Here is a 16,301-nt window from a genome sequence, read left to right on the forward strand (position 1 = left end):
CAGAAGGAAAAGAGACAGAATGGGGCAGAGGCAATATTTGAATAAATGTTCCAAAAATGATGAAACCTGTCAAACCACATGTGTAACAATCTCACTGAATTCCCACCAGACAAAGGAAAGTTTTAAAGCATCCTGATGGAGGGGCAGCAGGGGCAGAGGTGGGGAGATTACTTTCAAAGAAGCAACAGTTAGATTGATAGCTTAATTTTCAACAACAAAAATGGCAGCTAAAAGACTGTGTATCTCCAAGAAGCATGAAGAAAACAACTGCCAACCTAGTATTCCATTGAGGAGAAAATATCCTTCAAGAAAAAAATTAAAATACAGGCTCAGACAAATAAAAACAGAGTTCATCTCCAGCAAACCCTCACTAAGAATGAAGCAAAAGAAAACTGCCTCAAGATGGAAGGTCACAGATAGAGAAAGGAATGAAGACCCATGAAGTTCAAATAAGCACGTGAAATCTAAAGGAATATTGACTGTATAAAATAATGTCTTGTAAGGTTTAAAATACATACAGAAAATTAAATTACAGGACAACAATATGTATGTCACAAGGTAGGTAAATGGAACTAAGGTGCTTTAATATTCTTGCTTCAACTAGGAGGAAGGTAGAAGTATCAGTTAACACTAGACTTTGATAAGTGAAGAATACATGCTATAAATGCTAGGGTAATCACAAAAAGAATAAAAATGAATAAGTGATGTCTGAAGTAATAAAGGAAAAACGATATAAAAATAGTCAAATAAAAGAAAAAGACAAGGGGAAAAAGAAATACAGAGCTAGTAGAATAAAAATGCAATGCTGTACTTAACCCCAAAATGTCAATAATTATATTAAGTATAAATGAATCAAATGTTTCAAAAAAGAATGATTATCAGATTGGGTTAAAAAAAATCTACAAATATATGTTGCTTTCAAGAGCCCCATCTAAAACATAAGAATACAGAAAGGTTAAAAGTAAAAGGATAAACATATATCATGCAAACATTAGCTAAAATAAAGATGGTATTGCTCTATTAAAGATGGTATTGCTGTATTAATTTCAGACAAAATAGAATCAAAGAAAAAGGATCACTAGAGTTAAAAAGAGTCCCTTCATAGTCATAAAATGCTTAATTCACCAGAACAATATAACGAACTAAATTTGTATGCACTTGATAACATGGACTCAAATTATATATAAAGCAAAGGTTGACAAAACTTCTCGGAGAATTAGACATGCATTAGTATCTCAGGGGCAAATATTAAGACATCTCTTGGCTGGGTGTGGTGGCTCATGCCTGTAATCCCAGCACTTTGGGAGGCCGAGGCAGGTGAATCACTTGAGGTCAGGAGTTCGAGACCAGTCTGGTCAACATGGTGAAACCCCGTCTCTACTAAAAATACAAAAATTACAAAAATTAGCCAGGTGTGGTGGCACGTGCCTGTAGCCCCAGTTACATGGGAGGCTGAGGCAGGAGAATTGCTTGAATCTGGGAGGCAGGGGTTGCAATGAGCTGAGATCGCACCACTGCACACTCCAGCCTGGGCAACAGGGCAAGACTCCATCTCAAAAAAAAAAAAAAAAGAAAGAAAGAAAGAAAGATATCTCTCTCAGTAGTTAAAAGAATAAGCAGACCAAAAAAGTTGGTAGGGACAGAGATACGATACAATTACCAAACTTGATCAATGGACATATATAGAATGCTGTATCCAGTAACTGCAGAATATATGCTTTTCAAGTGCTTACATATTTGCAAAAACTGACCACATGCTAAGCCATAAAGTAAGTCTCAGGGCATTTTAAAAGATTGAAATCACTCAAAGTTCTCTAAGGAAAATGTGTTAAAGCCAGAAACAAAATACAAAAAATACACAGTTAGAAAATTCTCATATTACTGGAAATTAAGAAATATACTTTTAAAAAACCCATGGATCAAAAAAGAAATTAAAGTGGGAATTTTAAAATATTGTGAAATAATGAAAATATTACATCTCAAAAATGATGGGATGCAGGTAAAGCAATACTTGAAAATGAAATGTATAGCTTTAAATATGTATGTCAGGAAGGAAACAAGGGTATAAACACCTACCTACCCATCTCAAGAAGTTAGAAAGAAAAAGAGCAAAATAATTCCTAAAAAGGTATATAAAATATACTGAATATAAAAGCAGCTATTAACAAAATAGAAACACTTGAAGAATACTATTAGTATTTTTAAAACTGCATCTGTAATTAAAAGCTTTCCCACAAAGAAAATTCTAGGCCTAAATGGCTTCACTGCTAAAATCTATCGTGCATTTAAAGAAAAAATAAAACCAAACTTAACCTAAACTCTTCCAGAGAATCAAAAAGCAGGTATCTTCCTTAGCTCATTTTACAAGGCTACTAAAGCCTGACAAGGACAGTACAAGAAAAACAAAATTTCAGGCCAATCCCACTCACGAACAAAGATCTAAAATTCCAAAGTAAAATTAGAGGAAAATGTGATGTTGACCATGCTAGGTTTATTTCTGGAATGCAGTTTATTTAGCATTAGGAAATCAATCAATATAATTTGACTTGAGGAATATCCTATGGTTATATTAACAATAGGAAAAACATTTGATAAAATCCAGTATCTATTCATGATGTAAGCTCCTAACAAACTAAGGAGAGAATGAAACTTCCTTAATCTGATGATAGCTAGAAAAAAATTAAAGTAAACATCATATTTAATGGAGAAATGTTCAAAGTTTTCCTTTCAAGAAAGGAAAAAAGACAATAGCGCCACTATTACTACTTCTATTCTGCATTATAATCGAAATACTAGCCAGTACAGTAAGATAAGAAACAAAAGTATAACATTTCGAAAGGAAGAAACAAGACTTTATTTGCAGATAAGAAGACTGAATACATAGTAAAAGATCAAATACATACTCTAAAGATATATGACTAAAAGTTTAGCAAAATTATTAGATACAAGGTCAATATAAAGATATAAACAAACAAAATAATGGCTATAAACATTTACAATATCAAAAAATATCAAATATCTACAAATAAAACTCTCAAAAGTTGTGAACAATCTTCCGGAGAAAATCACAACCATTACTGAAAGAAATTAAAGACCTAAATAAATGGAGTAGTGTATCATGTTCATGAATTAGAAAATGATAAAGATGTCAATTCTTCCCAAATTGCTCTCTAGATGCCATGCAGTTCCAATCAGAGTAGCAACAGGTTTTGTGGGTGTGTGTGGAAAATGACAAGATGATATTAAAATCAAAGAAATGTGCAAAGGGCCAAGAATAGCGAAGATGCTTTCGAAGGACAATGTGGAAGAACTTGTTCTACTAGATATCAAGTTTTATGATAAAACTATAATAAACAAGACAATGTGGCATCAGTACAAGTAGAGACAAACAGACCAAAGGAACAGAACAGAAAGCACAGAAACAGAACCACAGATATATGGACATTTGATTCCTGACAATAGCAGGGAAATGGTGTGCTGGGAAAATTAGCTATCCATATAGGAAAAGACGGTATTATCCCCTACCTCACACAAAATACAAAAATCAATTTCAGGTATATGCTAGATCTATATGTGAAAGCCAAAACAATAAAGCTTCTAGAAGATGAGAGAATACCTTGGAGGTAATCTTATGAGAATACCATGAAATAGAAAAAGCATGCCACACAGTGAGAGAAGATATTTACAACCAGCAAGGGCTCATTTCCAGCATATAGTAAAAAACTCCTACAAATTGGCAAGTCAAAAAGACAAGGAAGTACATGACACATTTTTGAAGGAATTCCTCCCAAAATAGTCATGAAAGCACAAACCTGTTACCTGGAAGATTTAGTTAAAAATATTAACATTCTCCCTGAGATTTAGAGAATATTAAGTTTTAACTACATATTAACATTAAAAAAAATTTAACTGCTCATATTTCAATAAACCAGTTCTCCCATTCCTTATCCAATCTAAACTGTAAAATAATTACTCTTGAAAAGTCCTGCTGAAGAAATCTTTGCCTACTCCAAGGTCACAAAGACATTCTCCACAAACTGAGATCTACGTACATATCCCTCAACAATAATATATAATGATCTATTCATACAGTGGAATAGTATACAGTAATGAGAATGAACAGTCTACAACTACATACGATATAAATACATCTCAAATTCACGATGTTGCATAAAAGAAGTCAGAGACAAAAGAGTCCATTTAGATAAAGTACAAAAGTAGGCAAAATTAATCTGTGGTGTTAGAAGTTAGGACAATATGCAGGGATGGGGGTGGAGGGGGGTAAGGTAGTAAGAATTTCTTGATCTGGGTGCTAGTACACAAGTGTGCTCAGTTGGTGAAAATTCACTGAGTTGTTCACTACCGTACTTTCTGTGTACTTTCTGCATATTAAACTTCAGTAAGAGGTTTTTTGTTTTTTTTTTTAAGTGTAAAGGAGTACATTTTTCAAAATTGTTTAGGGAATATGAGAAAAAAGTTTGAAGGTCACTGCTTCAGGGTAAAGCACAAAAATCAGATAACAAAATTTTAAAAAGCAATATACTAATTACCAAAAATATACAAGAGGTGTCAAACCAACTAGTGACTCTCAAACTTACAGTAATATTGGTTTGAAACTATTTGAACCCAATTGATAAACTGACTTATATCTAGACTTAGTGACTAGTGTTGATTCATAAAGATTTCAGATAAGCAACTTGATCTTGTAGGTTTTTGTTAAACAAGAGGGTTTTTACATCTTAGAAGTTAACTAACAACTAGATTTACACATCTAGTCAAACTCCCTAATTTTACAAATGAAGAAACCGAGGTCTTTTGAAGTTGGGTGATTTCTTCAAGGTCATAAGAAGCTCTGAATATGTCTAAACAATTCAAGTTATTTAATTAAGTTCACCTCCTCCCAATTTTCTGTAACTTCTAGGGGATTTCCACCTACCAAGAGAGTTTGTTTACTGGCAGTGTCTCTCAATACACACTACAGTCAACTGAAACATTTTTATCCAAACAACTCAAAATTAATTTCTTTGCCATCCATGACTAATAGCCAAATGCTATTTCTGTGGCATAAAAGATAAGACTTTCTAAAAGTAAAGTTCATGATGTGCAGCCTAACAGATAACTTGCTGTTTACACTAAATGATGACTTTGACATCAAACTGAAGGCATGTGTGTAAAGTTAGAGTAACAATGGCACCTGTTACATATGGTATCCCTGAAAAAAACAAAAAGACTCGATTGTTGCCACAAATCGAAACCAAGGATTTTCTAAAAGCGCATATAAACAAATGTTCTAAGTTACTGAAATTAAACTAACTTAATTTATTAAATCAATCATAACTATGATGAGTACTAAAAAATTAAATTCTCCAATTCATTTCAATTAGCTTCTATATCCAAGAAGTATGCTTAACACTTTTTTAATAGGAAGAATGACTTGTCATTTTGAAATCAAATCCATCAAAAGTGAATAGTGCATAAAATAACTCATTTAGTCCCATGAAAACACAGTTTTAAATTATAAAAATGCTTTAGCCTACACTCCATCACCATAGTGTTCTTTCCACAGTAATAGGACTCTCTCCTTTTATTTCAACCTATAAAGTTCAGTGCCAAGATAAATCCCTGGACTTGCCATCCCTAGAGGAAACACCTAGCCTTCGAGTATGTGCAGAAAACTTAAAACTAAAACAGAAAATGGCTTTACAACCACAGAAATCTATTCACTAAAGAACTGGAGGGCTCCATGATATAAAAACAAATAATTAAAAATGACTTAACAACTCAGTGCAACATGGTATCCTGGAACAGCAAAAGGACATTAGTGAGATTCTGGTAAAATCGAGTAAAATCTACAGTCTCACTAACAATAATGTACCAATGTTAATGTCTTCGTTTAGACAAATGTACCAGGGTTATATATACTTGGATGAAGAGTATATAGGAATTCTGTACAATCTTTGCAACTTCATTGTAAGTCTAAAATTATTCCAAAATAAAAAGCTTATTTAAAAAGAAATGACTTAGCAAAAACTACTAAAAGTTGAGAAATTTGTACCTCAATTCTGACTCAATTAAATGCCCATAGTCAATATCTTTCTTCAAATGATGATCTCCATCAACACAAGGCCTAAATGGGGAAATGGAGTGGGTTCACAGAAGAATGCTATTTCTCCAACATTAAAAAATAAAATAAACCCCCCTAAACCCCTTAAAAAATACTTCAGGCAGGAATGAAGAGTCTGAAACCATTCCTCAGTAGAAAGGAAAGAGAAGAATCCTATTTAGTGCAAAAGATGTGGGCAGTGGACAGCCAAGCAGACAAAAGTATTCTAGAGATCCTAGACCAGTCAAGCTGAATAATTAAAAAATACATAACACTTCTTATGCACTCACTTATGGGTCAGATGCTATTTTAAGCACTACACACGTATTAACACATTAATCCTCTCAAGAACCCCATAAGGGAGGCACTACTTTTACCTACATTTTACAGATGGGAAGTTCTGTAAGTAATAGAACAGAGATTTGAAGATAAGCACTCTGAGTGGACAGTCCATGCGCTTAACCACTATACTATACAGCCTTTTAAGGAGCCAAGCCAGAAAAAAGCTACTGCCTTCTAGAGACCAGTCTCCACTACTTACCCTCGGCCTCTACCAGAGGAGAGAGTTCTCTTCCCAAGGCTTGACGGTCCTTGCTAGGACTGCAAAGGAAGATAGCCCTACTGCCGTATCTGCAAGATTGTGTTCATAATCTTTCAGTACTTGATGTACTCAGTGCATGTTCCTGCTGAGACACTGTTACACATAAAAGTTAGTTTTTATAATACTATCAGTATTCAAATTCAGATATGTTGGGCCGGCTTGGGAATCTGAACACTATTATGTGACATTTTTCTGTGGGAAAATGGTGCTGCTTAAAAAAAAGTCTTACCAATGGATCATTTAGAAATTGAGGCTCCCCCTGCACAGACTCTAGCCTTTAGATACCAAGATAACTGTATTTTAATAAAGACATTGCAATTACTCAAATAATCTAGTTTTGCTCAAACATCAAAAAGGCATAGTTCTTTATAGCTAACAAAAGGAATGGTGTTACTGAAAAAAATAAGCTTAATATTCTATGAATTTCCTGCACTATGGCCAATTGTGGATATATCCAGCAGTTAACATACTGCTCTCTCCCTGAACCTCTCAAATAAACTCTGCATTAAAAAATTGCTACCTGGTAAACAAATATATCTTTCATGCCCACACCCCAGAACAGAAGGCGTATCATCTTCGAAAGTAGCTAAAGTAATAACAATAATAGTAGTAATGATGACGACAACGTAATAATAAGAACTAACTCTTTTTGAGTATTCACCATTGCTAGGCATGTTTTAAATATGATACATCCTCTGGCTCATTTAATCCTTATATGAGGTAGGTACCACATTATCCCTTCAAAAATGAGGGAACAGGTCAGAGATTAAGTAATTTGCCCACGAACACAGAGCTAGTTAGTGTCAGATCTGAACATCTGGGCATTTTACCCCGAGATCATATTTTTAACCTCTGCACTCGCTGTGTAATTAAATAACTTGGTAAACTCTTAAAATGAACACAGCGTGCTTACTGAAAGTCATTTTTCAAACGAAAGAGTGGTTTGGAAACCAAAAAAAAAAAAAACCATCTTGCCTTTTATTAGGAGTATTTCCTTCAACCAATATAAGACTGAACACATTTATGGAAAACAAATTTAAAATGTACTTAGCTTTGTTTTTATTACCTTCATATCCCTCACTTAATTGTCTGAACATCACAAACAGTGGTAACAGTATGTAACCTCAACACGCTAACACTTTATTTTAAAATCTTGAAGTAAAACAAACACACTGTCCCATGTTTACACGAAATAAATGAGGGTAAAATAACTGCAAGAGGTCCAATACCTTTGAAAAGTTTCAAATCATCAGTAATTCATGGTGGGAACAAGATATTCCTTTTATGAAAAACCAAAACTATGCTCTTTCAACAAAACTGCAAGATCTGTCCGCTTTAATGACAATATTAGGCTGAGATGGACTAACTTAAATTTTATTTCCAAACATGTGCCTAAATTTAGAAATTCTTCATTGACAATCTAAAAAGCCTATCAGTTTATCTCCCACAAGAGCCATCTGATCCACATAAATCTAATTCTGGACAGCTAAAGGTGTACTATTAATACCTACCATTTCAGTGAATAATTAACAAAAAGCAGGCAACCCTCAACAATTTCTGGAGCACAAGCTGATTTTTAAAATCATCTATTTGAAACTCAGACTTTGCCTTTCCAGGAGACAATGATCAATATGCTAGGTTTCCAAGCCCGCTCACAAAAGCCTAAATGTCCAAAAGGTTACAGAAGTATAACAAAACACAGAACCTGTGTGGGCAATGTTTCTACAGGAAAATCAATTTAGCATTCCAACTTAGGATAACAGCAACTACTCCTGACCCATTTAGCCCTGGAGGTAGAAAAAGGAAATCTTCCCTCCCATAACTGGAAGTCTGAGCTTCCCTAGGACCACAGACCTCGGCTTCCACTATGAAGGAGGGCAAAAAGGCAGAGCTGGGGTGGGAGGAGATCCAGGGATGAGGAAGGCAAGACCAACTGGGAAAGAAGGATGGAGCGGGGGATGGCAGCTGAAAGGAGTGAGGAAACAGTGCGAAGATGGCGGCCTGCTGAAGAGGATGAGTGTACAGTGCCTGTTCCTGCAGCACGTGGGCTTTTACCAACTTTCCTCCTTGGTGTTTAAGGAGAGGGAAGAAGAGGAGAAACATTGGAGGGTCTTGACAGTGCCTCCCTCACTCTGGCTATTCTCATCCTCCTTTTCAAGAAAGAACAGGGTGGGTTAAGAGATCTTATCCGCATCCCTCTTGACCTCCTAGAGCACGGGATGGTGGAGAAGGGACTTGGAGGAGTTTTGGTGCCTTCCTTGTTAGCATCCACCCTATCAAAGACTTCAGTGTCAATGGAAAACTAACGGTGCCAGGTAAATGGTAGGAACAGCATCAGAAGGAGAGGATGGAAAGTAGAGAAATTTGAAGCAGGGAGGGAAGTAGGATGTTAGAGTTGGACAAATAGAACTGTCCATGAATTAAACTATAATAAATGTTCTTATTTAGGATTAATTCAGTTTGATAGTTCCAAATATTTCATCAAGTCCATTTCACTTTTAGAGAAATAAATATTTGTGGCCATGGTAATAATTTGAGGTTTACTATATAGAAGGTATGAAAATAAACTTATAAGTAGATATGAGGCAATTTCCTGGTGTTTTATCTTTATACGGTGGCAATATAAATCATTTCAGAAAGGCTTTATTTACTTGGTAAGCATTCAGTTACATTATCATTTGTTGATTTTTTTTTTGCCCTAATAAATAGCCCAAATACCATGAGTAATTACTTTCACAAGTAAGGAAGTATATTTTATTTAACGCTTTCTTGGGAGTATAACTATATTTAAAAACTTATTCAGACCACAGATTGCCCATCAAGATGCCAAGGGATTACTTAAAACAGTCTCTAAAGCTACATAATACACACACATGCTGATGTGTACTGAGGAACACAAGACTCCTTTTTCTGTTTCCGTGAAGACAGGACTACTTAACTGAAGGCCCCCAAACAATGTACTTCTTAAAAGATGAAGCAGCAAACCCCAAATTTCAAAACTTTTCTAGAACTTTCAGCCAGAGATAATTAACTAGGCAGCTAAACCTGACCAAGTGACTTGGTGGAGGATGACTACCAGACATTTAGTATCTTTTTCTCTTTTTTTCTGATTTCTGTGGCTGTTCCACTTCAACTCTATTCAGATGTGGAGCCCTTCTCTTGAGCAGGCTCTGCAGCACATAAGAAATGCAACAGCAAAGACCAGTGGGAGATAAAAGTGACCACTGGCAAGATGTTCCTGCTGTTTCATCAACACCTCAGATACTGCCTGGGAACCTGTTAAGGTCTTTCATTCCCTTGCCCCATAGCAGATTATGGTGGATCCCAGAAGAGCTGCCGTCTTTTCTGCAAATCATGAATAGGGTCCAAAACCTTTGTATCAAATTATTAAAGAGAAGAAAAACAGGGTCAGCTGTCAAGTACTCCACTTGCTGGAGAAGGCAGGGATGTGTATGTGTACCTCCAAGCTGATAAAGCAAATTCAAACCCCTATAGATAGTTGCCATGTAATAATGTAATTTGAAATACTATTCAGGACTAGAATAAACAAAATATTTGTTCTTTGAAGTATCTTGGGCATGCTGACACAAGAGGCAAAGTAACTGAAAATATCTGAATTTCAGATAGGTCACTACCAGCTATCAGGAATCTCTTTACAGATCGGCAGACTTCTAGCTCAAATGTTACCTCTGGCTAGAAAATGGACGCATCTGAAAAGAAAAAAAAACCTTGAGATTATCTGGAGCCAAGGACACTGAAAGCTTTCAAGATTACCAACAGAACTGAAAGGTTTCTTTGTAACACAAATTTCCATTTTCATAAAATTTGTATCAGTCAGCACAAAAACTTACGCAGAGTATGGTGAAAGAACACACACTCTAGAATCAGACCTACATGAGTTTGAGTTCTAGCTCTGCAATTTACCAGCTATATAATCTCCTCAGCGAAGTCACCAAAGAATATTGGAGGTTAGTATTGTTCTGTGCAATCGGCATAACATTATCTTTAGCACAGGGTAGCTGTGAGGATCTCCAGTGCCTGAATATAATCGACGTTAGCTCTGTTTGCTCCAACAAACTGTACACAATGTGGTATCTATAACTGAGGGGAAGACTCCATCAAATAAACATATGGATGAAAATTCAGGGTGATTGAATGCAGATTATGTTCTTTCAGATGTGAAGATGAAAATCACATATTTAATATTTACCTTCACTGAAGTCTTTCCCTTGATTAAGCCAGTTGTAAGCAAGTGGGGGCGGGGGCTGTCCCTACGGTTGTAAAGATTCATATCACACACTGACTAAAAAGCATGTATATGTATGTGCCTGTATTCTTCCGGTGTTCATAAAACACACCATCACAAAACTTACCATGGGTGATGAGGCCCTTTATAATTTAACACTGTGCAAAATTAAACTCTCATCTCAAAAAACCCTTTCTTCTTCCACGTGTTCTTGTATACTACTGCAAATCATTGCTAAAGCAAAGAAAAAAGTAAATTCTCTTATCCTTTCAAAATGAAAAAGTGCGCAAAGAAAGCTCAGTTTGCCAAACTGTTCCCTTTTCTCATTCATTCTTGTTCTTTTAGAAACCAGAAGTAAATATACTGTATGCCAAAATGACTGCCTGATTGACAAACGTCACTGAAGAAACACATCGAACTGACAAGCCCGGTCTGGATCAAAGGTGGCAAGTTTTCTTAAATAATTTAAATAAGTTACATTTCAGTAGAAACAGAAGGATTTACACTTTAACACATTAACAAACTTTGGATCTTTTTATGCAGCTTACTTTATGCCTCACCTGTCCCTCACCCTTCAAATCCTGCTTTTACGCACTTTATGAGCTGGCACACGGTAGTAAACTACAGAACTCCAACTGGGAATAACTCTAATCTGTTGTTGGACCTCAGAGGACTGCTTGTGCGATCTTTAAAGGAAAGCAATGTTTTCTCCTTACTCAACACCTACCAACAGTCATCTGTAAACCTCCTCTCCAACAATTCTTACTATACTGCTACTAACCTTCACATCTCTCAACACCCTCAACGGCCCCCACGCTGGTGCTGCTAGTCCTCATCCTCAAACACCTTCCTGGGGGCTTAAAGCCGGTCCACAGAGGCTCACTCTCCGCAGTGCCTAGGGTCCGGCGAGGAAGGGCATCGTCCCCTCCGTTTGGGGGACCAAGGCCAATCAAGTCGACACCCCACCCCAGCCACTCCCTCTCCCCTCGGCCTCTCGGGGCGTCTGGGGCGGGCGCGGACGCGCCAGGCCCTGCGCAAACCTCCGGCAGCCCCGCAGTTCCCGCTGTCAGCCGCAGTCCCGGGCCGGGGTGAGTCCCCGGGACGCCGCAGTTGCGCACACGCCCACCGTCTCAGGCACAGGGTCACTGGGACGATCCCGGGGGCGCCCCCGACGTCCCTGCTCGGGCAGGTGCCGGGCCTCCCCGCGGACACTCACCAGGCGGCTGCTGCTCTCTGGCCGCCGCCGCCGCCGCCTCGCCCTCACGCCCGTCGCCTACTCCCGCGGGGGGTCCGGGCCGGCGCCGCTTCCCCGCCCGAACCCCCAGGGTACGCGCCGTGCGGGGCCGGGATCCGGTGTGAGCCGCCGCCGCCGCCGCCGCCCCCTTTCCTCCCTCCTCCCTCAGTGCGTCCCTCCCACCGAGGCCCGCCTCGTATTTCCTAGATCCGGTCTGAGCGAGAGCTTGGCAAGCAAGCTCTGGCTTCAGGGCTTCCGTCGGGCGCCGTCGCTCGCCAGGCACAAAGATGGCGCCGCCGGGTACTGCCCAGGGCGATCTCGCGAGGCTTCCCCCACAGGAACAGGAGGGCGGGGGCCCAAAGGAAAGGTGATAAGTTAGGGAAGCCTGAGCAAACGCTTCCCATATCGGAAATGGGCAGTACCAGTTACCGAAGAAGTTACTGCGCCTGCGTGCGCGGGTAATGACGCATGCCCGGAACGGCCCCTAAAGTAGGACCTAGTTCTCCAGGTTTTACCTGTTTCCACTAGTGGAGCGGGGCGGGGTAATGAAACCCAGTCAAGAAACCCAGTCAAGAAACCCAGTAAAGGGCTTGGCAGGACCAGGCACCAAGTGAGAGGCGTCCCTTAAGGCTTGGTCATCCCTCAGGAGCCCGAATGGCCAACACACTTTTTGCGTCCCCGGGAGTCTTCTAACCCTTTGCTTGTCCTTATGGGTTTTGTCACCGAGTATTCTGTGCAAAGCCTCAGCTGCACCTTCTTCATCCTGTTATGGGTTCACATTATTAATCAAGAGCTTCTTGCTGTGTGCTTGCAGATGGCCTCACAGCTGGCAGCCACAGTCCTCCTGTTTCCCACATCACCATCTAACTTTCTCTTTCATTTTTAGTGCTACATGAGCCATCTGATACTAATAATTCTTTTTCCTATTTTATTTTTTCTTGCTCATTCATTCAAACGTGTGTTGTTCAGTTTCCTATGTGCCAGCTACTGAGGAAATGCTGTGATCTCAGGGAGCTATTGGTCTGGGATGGAGATGAATGAGAAAAAACAATGATGACCCTTTAGCACAGTAAGTTCTATGATAGAAATGAGTACAGAGAGGAGTGACAGATATGGGGGGAGGATATAAAATACATCAAAGAGGAAATTCTTTTGTTTTTTTTTTTTTTTTTGAGACCGAGTCTCACTCTATTGCCTAGGCTGGAGTGCAGTGGTGTGATCTCGGCTCACTCCAACCTCAGCCTCCCAGGTTCAAGTGATTCTCGTGCCTCAGCCTCCCGAGTAGCTGGGACTACAGGTGTGTGCCACCATGCCCGGCTGATTAGTTTTGGTAGAGACAGGGTTTCTCCTGTTGACCAGGCTGGTCTTGAACTCCTGACCTCAGGTGATCTGCCCGCCTCGGCCTCCCAAAGTGCTGGGATTACAGGTGGTGAGCCACCGTGCCCAGCCAAAGAGAAAATTCTTGAGCGGTGTCTGACAGGCATAGGATTTAGTCCAGTGAATCACTCAGGGTGATAGCAGGAAACAAACCACCCCAATTATTTCAACCAAGAGAATTTAGTATCAAGAATTGATTATTAGGCAACTGATAAGGTCAGAGAGAACTCTTAATGTATCACAGAGGTAGCAACTGCAGGAAGCAGCTACTATGCCTAGAGCTAGGAGGAGGAAGGGAAGAGGTTGGGATTATTACAACTTAGACGTTTAGAGGAATTGCCTTGTGGAGGTAAAACTCAGACCTCTGAGAAAGGAGCAGCATCTGCTGGTGCTCGTGTCTCTGAGTGGGGCTCAAGACGTTGTCTCTGCAAGTGTGGCGAAACTGCAAAGGATCCAACTGCTGCTATGGGAAGGAAGTTCTCCTGTCCCTCTGGGAGCTTCCAATCTCCCTCTAGCCTGGGGATGAGAATGTGACACCTGGACTGGAGCTGAACTTGACCCACATCCTGAAGTAGAGCAGCTCCAGTGTCAAGAGCCACTCATTTTGGAAGCTGGATGTGGTCAGAAAGGGGGTCATTCACTCCTATCACACACCCCACATACTGGGGCCCATCGTGCTGAAACATTTGTAGAAAACCTGCTTCAAGTTCAGGTTTCGGACCAAGCAGAGCAGCCCCAGCCAACTCACAAACCCATGAGTGAGAAATAAATGCTTATTGTAGCATGGCACTGAGACTTTTGCTTATTACGTGGCAAAAGTGGACTAATACGGCAGCTCTGTTCCACAAAGTGAGCCACGGTTTAGTCTCCCTATGTCTTCTTGCTCCACCATTCCTAGACTGTCGTCCTAGTCTACATGGTCCAGAATGGCTCAGCACGACATCATATTTCAGTCATCAAGGGTGTGAAAGCCTACCCATTTCCTTTAAGGGCATGACCCAGAAGTTGTTACCATCAACTTGTGTTCACAACCCATTGGCCAGAACTTAATCACATTATTGCATCTACCTGCAAGGGAGACTGTGAAATGTGGTCTTATTCTAAGCAGTCCTGTAACTAGCTAAACATTCCATGACTTTGGAAAAAACATTGAGGGGACAACCAGAAGCCCCATAAAATTATCAAAACCCAGACCTTATTTGAAGTTATATCTTGTCCTCTCTCCCAGTTGGATCCTACCACCGATGAGGAGCTTGGAGTCAAGGAAGCAGGTGTAACCCTTCTCTTTCCGTCCCTTAGGCTTCTACTTCTCCTACCCTATCTTGCTAACCATAGCTGTATCTCCTCCAGGGATGAAGAGGATAGAAATGGAGGTGGCAAGGTGTTGCTTTACTGATCCTTTCATAAGATGGCTTTGTCCTCTCTGGACATGGCAAATGCCAAAAATTGGTTCTTTGTTGATTTCTTCTGTGAGTTCTTCTTAGGGTCCCACCGGGGAGATTCAGGAGTACCTCTCAGGACACAAATGAAGCTCTTTCTTCCATCTAGCCTCTCTCTCCTCAGCCCTTTGTCTCTCTTACTTTTCAATGCTGCTGTAAGTCCTCTATTGGTTGTCAATGCCTTCTATGTGACTGGCATCCGAATGCTGGCTCTCATAGGGTGAGTATGATTGTTCAGGACCCCCTTCACTGCACATTTCTTAAATATGGACTCAATCCTTTTAAACTTCTCCTCAGCCCCTGTCTCTTGTGGAATACCTATAGTTTCTTACTGCCAGTATCGCTTCACCAACTGGCAAGCCCTTTGGCAGGCACAAGCAAATGGCTCAAGTTATTTTGCCTTCTGAGACACTCGCCTGATCCATGAGAAGTTCACAAGTCCTTGCCATGCTGAACAACAGACATGCTGCCTTGTCATTGCTGCTCCAGCAAGTTTTCTGCCTTCAGAATTCTGACAAGAGGCAGTCTCAGTGTCTATACTGACATGGGCCTCCAAACTCCAGGGATACATAGCAGGCTCTCTCTAAAACTTTCTCTCCAGGTTGGACCTACAGATAGCTTCAGTTCAGTAACCAAGCATCTGGAGGGTGATATATCTTGAAGACATTCTTAATCAGCTCTCATAGGCCACCTCACTCTCATTTTTCTCATTGGCTTCCCCTTTTTCAATGGGAGAGAAAATGTACAACACCCCCTTGAAGGTAATAACTAATAAACCTCTCCCTTGTAGTCTTCTCTTATTTAGGCTGGAGGAAGTGTTTGAGTGAGGCCATAGAACCGGTTTTGTCACCTCTTGGTGAGTCCTGTAGAGAAGTGCCTAGGAGCTCTCTTTGGAATGTGATAGTACTTAGTATGCATTCTTTTCACCTGTATCATCAGACACATCTTATGTACCATTTCAGATATTTTTAGCCTCACCTGTTGTATCAATATTCCATTGTCCTGTAACAAACCACTTCAAAACATAGTCTAAAATAATAATCATGTTATTTTCTCATTATGCTGTGGGTCAGCAAATTGGGGTGGGCTCAGCCAGGCAGTTTTTCTTCTGGTCTCACATGGGGTCACTCATGGTAGAAAGAATAGAGGCTATTCATGGGACCAACGACATTCTGTGTCACCCCCAACTCCACAAGGTATGGTCTAAAAGCTAAAAAGTGAGCTGGGCCTTTCATGGACCATTTCATGAGGCTGTCTGCTTCTACAGGATAAGGTATATGATACCAGCAGTTCTTACTGTC

At 39.8% G+C, this 16,301-nt stretch overlaps 1 protein-coding gene across 8 annotated transcripts in view; it reads right to left on the reverse strand.

Annotated features, from left to right (window-relative positions):
- TAB3 (TGF-beta activated kinase 1 (MAP3K7) binding protein 3) overlaps nucleotides 1–12,366 on the reverse strand; it is a 61,340-nt gene extending 48,974 nt beyond the window's left edge. For 2 of the 8 annotated variants that reach the window (XR_010111254.1, XR_010111255.1), the window contains exon 1: nucleotides 12,167–12,363. The gene's annotated coding sequence lies outside the window, so the exon portion shown is untranslated. Of the gene's footprint in view, nucleotides 1–12,166 lie in introns of all 8 variants that reach the window. The other 6 variants (XM_008970949.4, XM_008970950.4, XM_055106294.2 and 3 more) reach the window with 4 other exon arrangements.
- Between the last annotated feature and the right edge of the window lie 3,935 nt (nucleotides 12,367–16,301).

Source organism: Pan paniscus, chromosome X (assembly GCF_029289425.2).
Source record: "Pan paniscus chromosome X, NHGRI_mPanPan1-v2.0_pri, whole genome shotgun sequence".
Classification (NCBI taxonomy): Eukaryota; Metazoa; Chordata; class Mammalia; order Primates; family Hominidae; genus Pan; species Pan paniscus.